This window comes from Periplaneta americana, chromosome 15 (genome assembly GCF_040183065.1).
Source record: "Periplaneta americana isolate PAMFEO1 chromosome 15, P.americana_PAMFEO1_priV1, whole genome shotgun sequence".
Taxonomy (NCBI): domain Eukaryota; kingdom Metazoa; phylum Arthropoda; class Insecta; order Blattodea; family Blattidae; genus Periplaneta; species Periplaneta americana.
The window spans coordinates 134262868-134275411 of record NC_091131.1 but is presented as its reverse complement, the minus strand read 5'-3'; the positions used below and the strand labels follow the sequence as shown (position 1 = coordinate 134275411).

General features: G+C 36.9%; 1 protein-coding gene across 7 annotated transcripts in view; it reads left to right on the top strand.

Moving 5' to 3' along the window:
- The window catches only part of LOC138715358 (uncharacterized protein CG3556-like), a 99168-nt gene extending 87142 nt beyond the window's left edge, over positions 1-12026 (top strand). For all 7 annotated transcript variants that reach the window (XM_069848184.1, XM_069848185.1, XM_069848190.1 and 4 more), the window contains 2 exons: positions 6781-6896; positions 7495-12026. The gene's annotated coding sequence lies outside the window, so the exon portion shown is untranslated. The remainder of the gene's footprint in view (positions 1-6780; positions 6897-7494) is intronic.
- Positions 12027-12544: the final 518 nt, after the last annotated feature.

Sequence of the window (12544 nt, the reverse complement as noted above, 5' to 3'; positions counted from 1 at the left end):
CATATAGCATAAAAGACAGACGTCATTGGATGAAAGGGGTTAGTAGCCTACTTATTTCAAAATGCTTGTATAGTTCCCAGAGTCATCATTGAAATTTTTCGGCATTGTTATGATTTACTTTTCGTACAACATCTTCTGCTGGGTCTCAACAAGCGCACTTCGGATCAATCTGCTAGCAAGATAATCGCTAGGCCAGTGATGATGAAGAGATAATGTTAAAAATTGTGATTTTGTTGTTGATATTTGTGGTTATGATACTTATAGTATTGATGTTAAATAAAATAAGAGATAAATTGATTGAATTATACCAAACAAGAAGCAATTAACCAGTCAAAATTTAATTAAACGTAGTCTTTGGTAAAGTAAAAATCCATTTATACGTACCGAAGTTTTAATTCATGTTGTATAAAGAAAGAGTTGTATTGTGGAGTAAAACTCTTATAAGTACAGCAAGAAGCAATACTAGTGTACTTAAAAACACTGAATAACGCTTTTCCAGTTTCTATAGATGTATAGAACACATAATATTTCAATGGTAATGTGAGGGGAAGAAAAGTATTGCATTCGTTGCCGCCGTTACAAATGTATAAATCCACTTGACTTATTGACGTCTGAGCACAGGAGGAAGAAATTATAGACAGAAGAAACAGAGAACCTAAAGGATTTCAGAAGATAGTATGAAAGATAAAATAAAGTAAGAAAAGGATTTAGATGTAAGTGGGAGTAGAGATAGTGAACCTGTCTTGGAGAGTTGTGGAGTAAGAAATAATGCTCTGCAATACAATCAAGATAACTAAAATAAATAATAATAGAGGGTTAATTTAAGAACTCAAAATAAAGGGACATAAATATTATGGAAGAGGAGTTGTTCTTCCATTTATACAGGGTGTAAAAAAAGAATATCCAATATTTTAGGAGGTGCTAGTATGCATCAAAATAAGAAAAAAATATCTAATAAACATTGGTCCTACAACACATACATTCTGAGATCTTAACACTTGTTCATAGGAGATGCTCAATGTGACGTCCATTCACGGCAATGCATTCCTCTGCCCTTCGGCGTAAGGAATCACGCACTCTTTGAAATTTATCTGCAGACCAAGGTGTGGGGCCTCGCAGATCAATACAGCGGTCCTGAAATGTCAGCGTCAGGTGTTCACGCTCATTGCGGAAAAAATGTGGTGGTGTGCCATCATGCATGAACCACATCTGTAGTCTTTGCTGACATAGCACATACTCCAGCAAGGTAGGCAATACGTTAATAGGAAAGTCCTGATAACGAGCCCCAGTTAATATCTGGTAGCACGTATTGCCCTTAATCTATTGCCAAGAACGTCTGCCCAAACGTTGATTGAGATTCGTTGCTGATGTCTTGTTCCTTCAAGTGCATGGGAATTTTCATCAGCCCACACATGCTGATAACGAAAACTCACAACACCATCTCTGCTGAAGCCTGTTCATATCCGCAACCAAAGTTTTTTTTTTTTTTTCAGTATTTCTTGCGACGTACCAGTATTCCATGACAGGGGTGCCAACTACGGTATGATTATCTGGTAGCATGCAGTATTGTAGGACAGAAATTGCATTGCCATAAATGGACGTCACATTGAGCACCTCCTATGAACAAATGTTCAGATCTCAGAAAGTATTTTGCTGTAGGATCCATGTTTATTACACATTTTTCTTGTTTTGATGCACACTATCACCTCCTAAAATACTGGATACTTTTTTAACACCCTGTATAGTCTGCAACTTTGTAATTGCATTGTCAACACAAGGGATTCAAATTTCAGCCAATTTAACATCCACTAATTAATTTCTCTATATGTGGAAATATTTAATATGAAAAAACCGCAAGCCTCTCAAAATACTAATTCAAAACACAGTTAATGGATCAGTAGATGGAACGGTCCCCCTAAATGTAAAGATTTGTACATATCTTGCGCAACAAATTTCGTTCAAGAACAGAATGGAGAAGGAAATAAAAAGACAATAGCAAGGCCAAAATACCAACTACCAATAAGACAGAATTTCATTCAGATAACGCCGAATGGCACTGTTATAATTGTATGCTGTCCGGTCATGTAACAAGTAGTCTTTGTAGTCTTAATGTGATTGCAGAATTACCCACTGCTGAATCTTGTAAAAAGAGGATACGATGCCCATCAAGAAGATGAATGAACCATGGAATTTCCTTCGTGGTATGGCGCAAAAGACATTGATCTTCGGTGAATCTTAGACATGCTTAATGGTAAATTATCATTAGGGTCCTTTGTGCCTCATATTCGCAGGATATAACGATTGACCCTACCGTTTATATTAAATCTTGTTTTTCAATCAACGGTCTGCAAAATCTTCATACTCAATATTCGCTGGAACTGATGGCGTATATTGTACTGTCTTGCATTTAATGTCAAGGCTTTTACCAGTAAAATTTGCATGGAATTTTTTAAGTAGCCGCTGTTGACAGTCTCTGTGTGTTAAATGATTTTTGAGGGCTTGTTGTGAAACATTTTCTGATTCTGTTGACATCCTCATCTGATATACAGTTGGCCTACGTGACCGCCCTGTGCCCTTCCTTGATCACACAGAACCAGTCTGTATGAAATTATGGTACAACTGCGTGGTGCTCTTCTAAGATCCTGGTTGGATTTTTATTAAAACGTGTGCACAAAGTCCATCCTGTCGTTGTGATAAAATTTATCTTCGTTAACTCCAACATGCAATATGTACTGTTCAAGTCATTTCCCAAACTGTCACTCTAGTGCTCCTGGCGAAACTGAAGAAACGCAGGAAGCGGGCGCCAATTGCGAATGAAACTTTGAAAGTTTTTGTATCTATCGATGCCTTACACAGTCTTCACTCAGAAACAAGTATGTCATACTGTGGCGTGACTGTGTCCTTTCCCCTCCGCGGATCGTATGTTGAGGATAGCAGGGATCAAAAACAAAAAAATTGGTGAGTTGTCTTGTGGTAACAAATAACAACAAAACACCATGAACAATAATTCTTACTAAAAGCTGCTTTAATAATTAATTAAGTAAACAACTGTGGTACCACAAACCTTCCCCCCTCCCGCACTCAGGAGACGGATAACAAGAAAACCATCAAACTTTACTAAAAGACCCTACCGATCTCGTGAGAGGGGAAAGAGAATAACTTAATACTAGGAAAGCCCGAAAAATACACTAAAATCACACTTACAGAAAGATCGGTCTAGGAGACCGAGAATATTTTATTATTGTTCTCAAGCGTAATTTATACACTTTTAATTCGAGATCCATGTATTGTGGGTCACTATCACCACGGCATGGCGCGTCCTCAGGTTGCGGATCGAGGAGACGGCCTCCAGATATGGAGGATAGCTGTGAATATATTGAATAAGCAGTCGCGGACAGCCGTTGAGGGGTGGTCCTCCAGCTTGTGGGTTGGACGAAGGGCTAACAACCCATCACCGTAAAGAAAAAGCTTGTTACGAAACCTTCAAATAAGCCTCGGAATGGGACTGATTCTCTGGCACGACCATAGCAAAGGAATTTATAAAACAGTTGTAATACTGGTTGTTCTGTGTGGTTGTGAAACTTGGATTCTCACTTTGAGAGGGGAACATAGGTTAAGGATGTTTGAGAATAAGATGCTTAGGAAAATATTTGGGGCTAAGAGGGATGAAGTTACAGGAGAATGCAGAAACTTACATAATGCAGAACTGCACGCATTGTATTCTTCACCTGATATAATTAGGAACATTAAATCCAGACGTTTGAGATGGGCAGGGCATGTAGCACGTATGGGCGAATCCTGAAATGCATATAGAGTGTTAGTTGGGAGGCCGGAGGGAAAAAGATCTTTGGGGAGACCGAGACGTAGATGAGAGGATAATATTCAAATGGATTTGAGGGAGGTGGGATATGAAGATAGAGACTGGATTAATCTTGCTCAGGATAGGGACCAATGGCGGGCTTATGTGAGGGCGACAATGAACCTCCGGGTTCCTTAAAAGCCAGTAAGTAAGTAAGTTAATTCAAGATAATTCATTTTTATCAATTAACCAGAAACAGGTTACTGTTATCTACAGAAGCAGCTGCATTGCCGAAGTCTTTAGTGATTGTGATAATATCAGGTACACCTCGAATAATATTGTGTGAAGGCGTTTTTCTGCTTTTTATTTGGGGTTTGCTGAACCATACAAACTTGTCTTTTCCAAGATACACGTCATTTGTTGAAGTATTGGGTGAACGAAGTGGGGCTGTTTCATCTCTATTCCCATCTGGTAACTTCATTATGAATTTCTGTGTCTCTTTCTAACAATTCTTCATCTGACTCTGAATTTGATGTTTCGGTGTGATTAGTACTGGGGGTGATAAAATCAGAGTTTGGGCAAAATCATCGAAATGGGGACATTCAGCTACTTCATTTTCATTAACTTCATCTTCATCTTCTATCCATTTCTGCATTATTTTCAGAAAATTATGATCAGTGAGTATAACTGGCAAGGTGAGATATGTTTGCAATAACAGTGGGACATAATAAAAATTAATTACCGAAAAGAAAATAAACACAAAATATTCTTACAACAATATTGAAGTTGACAAAATTCTACTTAATACGATTTACCGATCTGTGAGACCGGCAAAAATTTAGCAGAAAATAATTACATACTTTAATAAGAAACAGTGACAACAATACACTGAACAGATTTAGATTACAACCACACTACAGCACCTCTAAAGAAGGACTAGAGAAAACATATCTCGAAGGATAACACTCCAGATCACATAATATATAACAGATTGATCCGCCTTATAGACTTTGACGGTAACAACTTTTGTCAGCTTTACTATGCTGCCACCTAGTTGTTACATAAGGATTTAAGTCATAACTCCCATTTGAATTGCATTAGCGACTGTACTGCCAACTCGTGTTCGTTTACCGCGGACGGGTGGCGATCCTGGCGGTTCTTCTCTTCAAAGTGCTACCGATTTTAACATAGGGATCAGCAATCTATTATATATGTGATCAGGGATAACACATAAAATTAAGCAGTGTTCCAAATATTTAAGAAACAAAATACCGTACTGGCTTGACAGACCGGTATTTTGGGTGAACTAGAATATGGTGGCCATGCAAAATATTACTATGATATGACGAGCAGCCCGGTAAGCAACGCCCCTAATAACAGCGCAAGCAGTGTAGAAATACGGAGTATATATTGTCTTCTCAGTCAGAGTTAATTTCTTATCTATGCAATAACCTGATGTGGTCTCACAAGACCGAACGCTCAGTCTAACTTGTAGTAACTTTCCTCACAAATCCACTGCACTGGTGACGTCTTCTCGCTGCACCAGCATAGTCGGAAATACACACGCTTAGGCCTAATCCAGCGTTACTCAAACGTCAGCGTAGACAGCCATGACAAGCGCTTAGAAGGGACTCCTTCTCGTCGGCAGCTTAAACCAGACTGCTTGACCTTTAAAAAAAAACAGAAACATGCCAGAAAAATAAATACGCTACAAATTCAAAGTAACCAATAGAAAAGCTTCTTTCCAGTTAGCTTCGAAACCAGGCGGTCCCGATCGGAAATAAAAGAAGGGAGCAGACCCGACTGACCTGTGACAGGAAAGGGAAGAAAACGTAGATAAATAAAATAGTCGCAAATCAGAAGATAGCGCGGGACTTTCACTAGGCTTCGGACAATGAAGAATACCACTTCGAAACTAGTCAGCCAGGTAATTTTCTAATGTTAACACAGTAAAGATGATATAAAGTTAATCAGTGAAATAAAATAAAAACAGAATAAAAGCAAAAAAGGAAGGAATAGAGATAGAAAAAAATTAAGGAAACAAGAAAAAGGAGAGAAAAACAATGTGTCGTGGTAACCAAACACCACAATGCCAAATACTTTTGTTAATCTGTTTCTTTCTTTTCGACTTACACAGTAAGTCTGGGAGCAGAATTTTATTTCATAAAATGGACAAAAAAAACTACGAATCGGAAGAGTTTGATCAAGACAAGTTGAAGTGGGATTTTTAAGCTCGTTGTAAAATCCATAACTGCTCCAGGCAAGATGAAGTCCTATAACGCTGAGTACGAGATCTTTCTTTGTGGTAAAAACATATACAGACGTGATGCTGATTTCACCGTCTTGTAACGTGTGTTCAATTACGGAAGAAGAAAATAGAATCAATCTTTGTATTTGTTAGCAGTTCTTGCCTCAGGAAATAACAGGAAGTGAATAATAGAAAGTGTGCAACTCAAAGGAGAATGTAAAGAATGGTAATTTTAAACATCGTTATATATACAAAGCAAAGGAGTTAAATTAGAATTGCTGATTTGCACCTCTTTCCATGGTGCGTAAAGATATACGTAGTTAAGTAATAGCATAGATGAGGTCGAACTTGATCAAACTCAACACTTGTCATGAACTCGAACATTTTAATCCGTTAATTTGCATAGATATTGTATGAACTGCGAGGTTATTATTTTATACTGTATCGAGCGAAAGAGTAAAGTGATGTAAAGTATAGAAATCCAATTACAAACCAGATTAAACCAATATAACAATATAAATAAATACTTTAAATATGTTCACATGGCAACAAACAAAAGAAAAACGCTCTTCTTTATGTTCTTCACATTTATCCTGCCACATCATGGTAGATGAGTGACACAATTTTTCGAATAGTTAAAATCAAACTCCGCGATTTCCACCAAAAAAGGTCTTATATCTTCCCAATGGACGAATGTCATAAAAATTAATTGTAATGTTATCTCTGTCCACAGTGTCCCAGGTAGGAGCCAAAATCCCCTTTGCCGTCACTGCAACGAGAATGCAACTCTCCCTCATGTTCTGGGTTTCTTTCCCAGGGGAGCTGTTAAGAAATAACGGTCACCACATGGTAAGGAATAATATTGTCAATGCCTTAGAAAATTTGAAAACTTTTAATTCTATGAAAAAGTTAAATGTATCTCAACCGAAGTTTCCAACAAACGTGCTGACATCATTGCAATCAACTGGAAGATGAACATTAACTTTGTTAATGACCCAACATTACGTTTTGAAAGAAGTGATGCTCAGAACAAAGACCTAGATCGTGTAAATAAGAGGCATTATGAACCTTGCTCCAAATATCTGGAAGAAAAATACAACATACCTGAAAATCGCTGGGAGGTGATTGCATTATTGTTCGTAGCATATTGAACTAAGCTTACTTCAATATTTTGTGTAATTTTTTTTCCATATATTTTATATCAATACGTAAAATCTTCAGGATTTATCTAGGCAAATTTTAAATTCCTCTTTTTAATATTAAATCACCATTTATACAGTTTTATAAATTAATAAATATATAAGTCTGTTAAAGAGATGGCTGCTAAAAAGCAAACTAAAAAAAGAAAGAGAAAAAAGAAAAAAATTACCTACGTAATTTTTTTTTTTTGCAAATAAACAAAGAAATTAATTATGTGGCTGCAATCAAACGGTGTCCCTTGTTACAGGGCAGCTATCCCATTCTGGATTTCCTATCTCATATACAATATGAAACGAAGCTGTGTTGGGAAGAGTTGGTGAAGAAAGAATGATGCTGAAACTGAAAGAGAAAAAGTAATTGGTTGGGTCACTGGCTGAGGAGAAATTGCCTACTAAAGGATGCACTGGAAGGAAAGGTGAACGGGAGAAGAGTTCGGGGCAGAAGAAGACATCAGATGATAGACGACATTAAGATAAGTGGATCATATGCGGAGACTAAGGGGAAGGCAGAAAATAGGAAAATTTTGAGAAAACTGGGTTTGCAGTTAAAGACCTACCCTTGGCAGAACACTTATGTATGTATGTATTTTTTAGTAGATCATTTTACGACGCTTTGTCAACATCTTAGGTTATTTAGCGTCTGAATGAGATGAAGGTGATAATGCCGGTGAAAGGAGTCAGGGGTCCCAGCACCGAAAGCTACCTAGCATTTGCTTATATTGGGTTGAGGGAAAACCCTGGAATAAACCTCAACCAGATAACTTGCCCCGACCGGAAATCGAACCTAGGTCACCTGGTTTCGCAGCCAGACGCCCTAACCGTTACTCCACAGTTGTGATAATGCCGATGAAAGGAGTCCGGGGTCTAGCACCGAAAGTTACCCAGCATTTGCTCATATTGGGTTGAGGGAAACCCCCGGAAAAAACCTCAACCATGTAATTTGTCCCGACCGGTAATCGAACCCGGGTCACATGGTTTCGCGGCCAGACGTACTTTAATAATTAATTTTGTAATTTAAGTGATTGTTCTTTATTTAATTTAGAATGCACCTTGTATTATTCACACTGCAAATGGGTAAATACCCGGTGGCAGTGGTAACTAATTAGACTCAATAATTACAATTAATAATAAATTAAATTAATAATAATAACAATAATAATAAATAATTAATAATAATTGAGTGAGTTGAGAGCGAAATGAGTGTAATGATTAACGGTATTTGTGCGTGTATTAACATTTCATTTAGGGTTAAGTTACAAATTAGATGCACTTTAATAGTTAATTTTGCATTTTAGTGATTGTTCTTTATTTAATTTAGGATGCACCTTGTATTATACTATTGTTATTATTAATTATTTTATTAGTAGAGCATCGATTATCCGAATACCGATCAACCGAAACATCGGTTAACCGAAAGCGTTCCAGTCAGCAAATTTTACTTTAATGGTCATTTTGAACTTGTCAAACTAGGCTATAGTCGCGCTCAAACCTCCTGACGTTTCGCGAAAGCCAGTAACATGCGAGCGCGACGTTGTCACAACTACTCTCTCCGTCTCTGTCTCTCAGCGGCAGTACTTTTAAAACTGTGGAGCGCGACTCTTTACCTGAGGTTGGTTTGATAGGGAGATGCAGAAGACTTAATAATAATAATAATAATAATAATATGTATTATTATTATCTTCAGACTGCATCGAATGAAATTAAAAGTCACAAAATATAGAAAAATTAGTTGGGTCAGACGTAACTCGCTGAATTTATATCGGTTTTGTAAGTTTTACTTTTATTAGGGCTGGTTAATAAAGTGTCGAATAACACAAAGGCGCAGTTTGATCAAATAAATTGAATGATACGATTAATTTTAAATAGTAATTATCTGTACAAATGAATTGATTGAATTGACATGGCCCTAAATAGCATTATGTCCATGCTGTAAGAGCACATTCTTACAAAAATAGAGGTTATTACATGCCTGTGTTTCGTTTATGGAAAATGATGAATTAATAAAACGCACCTTTTGTGGAAGTCTTAACACTTCATGCCCCATTTCATTGGCCAGCTGATCAAGTTCATACGTTTTTTCACTGCTTTTGAAAGGCAACACTTTTTCCAAAAATTCTGACTTAGTTTCTGATGGAGAAAAACTAACACCTTTATTTTTCAGCCATTCACTGATTTCATATTTTTTAGAGGAGGTATTTGGTGTTCTATTAATGCTAACGGAATGGTATGCAGCATTTTCCATTATAATTATACTCCCTTCCTCTAGATTATTTAGAAATTTGTTTAAGAACCAATCGCGAAATGATTGTGCCGTCATTTCTTCGTGATAATCACTGGTTTTCTTTGATCTGAATACCCATTTACTACCTGGAACGAAACCTGTTTCAGCTGATCCTACATGGCAAATAATAAGTCTACCTTCCCTTTCCTAAAAGCACTTTAAGACCTCCATTTCTATTTGAGTCTTGCCAAACATATTTCAGAGAATGATTTTTATTGACCCACGTTTCATTAAGGTAAAATGTGGGTCGAGTGTCACTCGATGATCTGATCATGTTTATTTTGCGCAGAAACTTCAGTCTTGCAGCAACAATATCATTCCGTTCCATTAGATATTTTCGCCCATCAATGGTTTTCCTGTAGCGGAATTCCAACCGATTCAATAATCTTTTAGTGGAAGAAACTGAACCTGATTAATTAATTTTTTTTTCTAAGCAGTACGGTTAGTTTGTCAGCTGTCGAAAATTTTCCGTTATCGTAAAAGTAAAAAATTGTACGTCGTACAACGTCTTTTTGGAAGTCGTCTAGATTTGTAACTCTTTTAGGAACATTTATATGATTTCTAGGAGAATGGAACAATTTATCGGCACCCTGTGTTTGCGCTCTTTTAACTTCTCTGCATACACGGGACACTATAGAGACACTTAAAGAACACGCCTCGGCAGTCGGTGCTTGACATTTTGAAAAGTTAACATTTTTACGCATTTCTTCAGAAGAGTATTTCCTAAAGAAATTATAAACACTAAACACCATTTACCGAATTTTACTGACATATCCACTCGATCCACCATTCCCACTTGTACTGGGCTCACTAAGAGACATATTAATTGTTTTGAGAATGCCAAATTGCCAACACACGAAAAAGATATTACATTACACTTTCATATACCGTACTTTAAACAGAGCCAATTGCACACAACACCATCAGAAATCGAACTGACATTCAATTTAGTAGTCTCTCTTCTCTCCTCTCAGAAAGAGATAACTCTGTTTATATTCTGAAGAGACCCTTTGTTTGGAGCTGTAAGTTTATGGTTCTCAAAATTCTTACATATAAACATTCCATTTCGCATCGCAGCTGTATAAATATCGTCTACTACTTCATTGCTGGAAGTCAGCACAAAAGGAATGAGACAGAGGCAACTGTGACGGAAAAAATGGAAATCTTACGAAATTACGATGAAAACAGTACTCTTAATCAGAAACAACTGTCTGATTCATTAGAAATCCCATCATCCACATTAACGACAATAACAAAAATCGCGACTTAATCTCTGCAGCTGCGACGTCGGAAGGATGTAAGCGCAGGAAAGTGAAGGTAATAAACATGAGGACTTGGAAACACCCACGCGACAAATAACTATAAATTACTTTTTTCGAAAGAATTGAGTACAGTATATATTGTAATGTCTTTGACGTACAGTATAGTAATTACATAATGGAGTAATGCTATATTACTGTTCATGAATCATATATTTCAATAAAGAAAAATCCTAATAGATACTGTATGTAAGTCAAAATTAGTATACCCGTCTAATACGCGGTCCCGATTAATACGAGGTTTACACGCGGTCCCGATTAATACGAGGTTTACACGCGGTCCCTTGAACAGCGTCTTATCGGGGTTTTACCGTATTAACCCATACAATTGGAACCACTGGGGGTAGAAATGTGATTTTTGTTTCTATGTGTTCAGAAAACATTAAACATTCATCATATATACATGCAGGGTCCCAACAACATACCAATTTCCCAGCGCACTTGTTATTTGGTTTTGAGATTTCTAAGCGGCGACTGTGTGGCAGGTCTGCGTAGCCCATATGTTGCAACGCAGCACTGCCGCTATTGGCTATCGCCGATAAGCAGACACACCTGCAAACGTCAGGAGGTTTGAGCGGGACTGTAGTCAATTCTCTGTGTTATTTGTAAGACGTGTGATACAAAACATATATGTAGGCCTACAGTTTTGTGCTTAATATCAGTGTCTCTTTGTTTCATACTGCTCCTATACACCGGTACAATTTGTTTTCGTGAATAATCGGTTATCAGAAAAATCAGTTATCCGAACATCTCCTATTCCTAATTGCTTCGGATAATCGATGCTCTATTGTATTGTTGTTATTATTATTAATTTTAATTTATTATTGATTGTATTAATTGAGTGTAATTAGTTACCACTGCCACCGGGTATTTACCCATTTGCAGTGTGAATGAATAATTGCATGCATGCATACATACATACATACATACATACATACATACTGTACATACATACATACTCTACATACATACATACATACATACATACATACATACATACATACATACATACACACACACACATTGTAAAACTTTTCTGTATATATATTTCAACTAGACTGTGACTGTTTATTAAGACTTTATAGTGCTATTAAGTTTTTTTTTTGTTGACATGTTCCATATTCTAGCTGTGAAGTGATGTACGAATACCTAATTTAAATAAATGCAATGCAATACAGTACTTGTTCGGTGAGTATAGAACATTTTATTTTGAATTTCAGCACCTGGTTAATTGGAATAATTTATTTTTAATAACAGTTAATTTTAATGATTACTCATTTAACTTGTGGATCTGGTGAAGTATAATTTTCTTAGAAGTGGATCCTTGACCTAGAAAGGTTGGTAACTACTGATATACGGCGCACAATAAACCAGATTGAGCCCAAATGTACTTTTAGGTCGCATTGTCGGATTGTCATAGTTTCCATTTAATTCAAGTCTAAATTCAAGGATCCATCGAAGGTACGGCCCTCAGAAAAGCAAGCCATGCCCAGTTGGAAGGAGATGGATCCTATTTCCCTGATAGAAAAAGGCTCCAGTGCTGGAATTTTAGCTAGAAATAATATCGCTAGCAACGTATCAGTGGGATATCAATTAAATTGCACTGTTTATTTTGTTCTGCAAGCGGACTGTGAATTGTGTCTCTTAAAATGAGGAGGAATGTTGAATTAGTGGCACAATAAACGAATGGCGTATAAT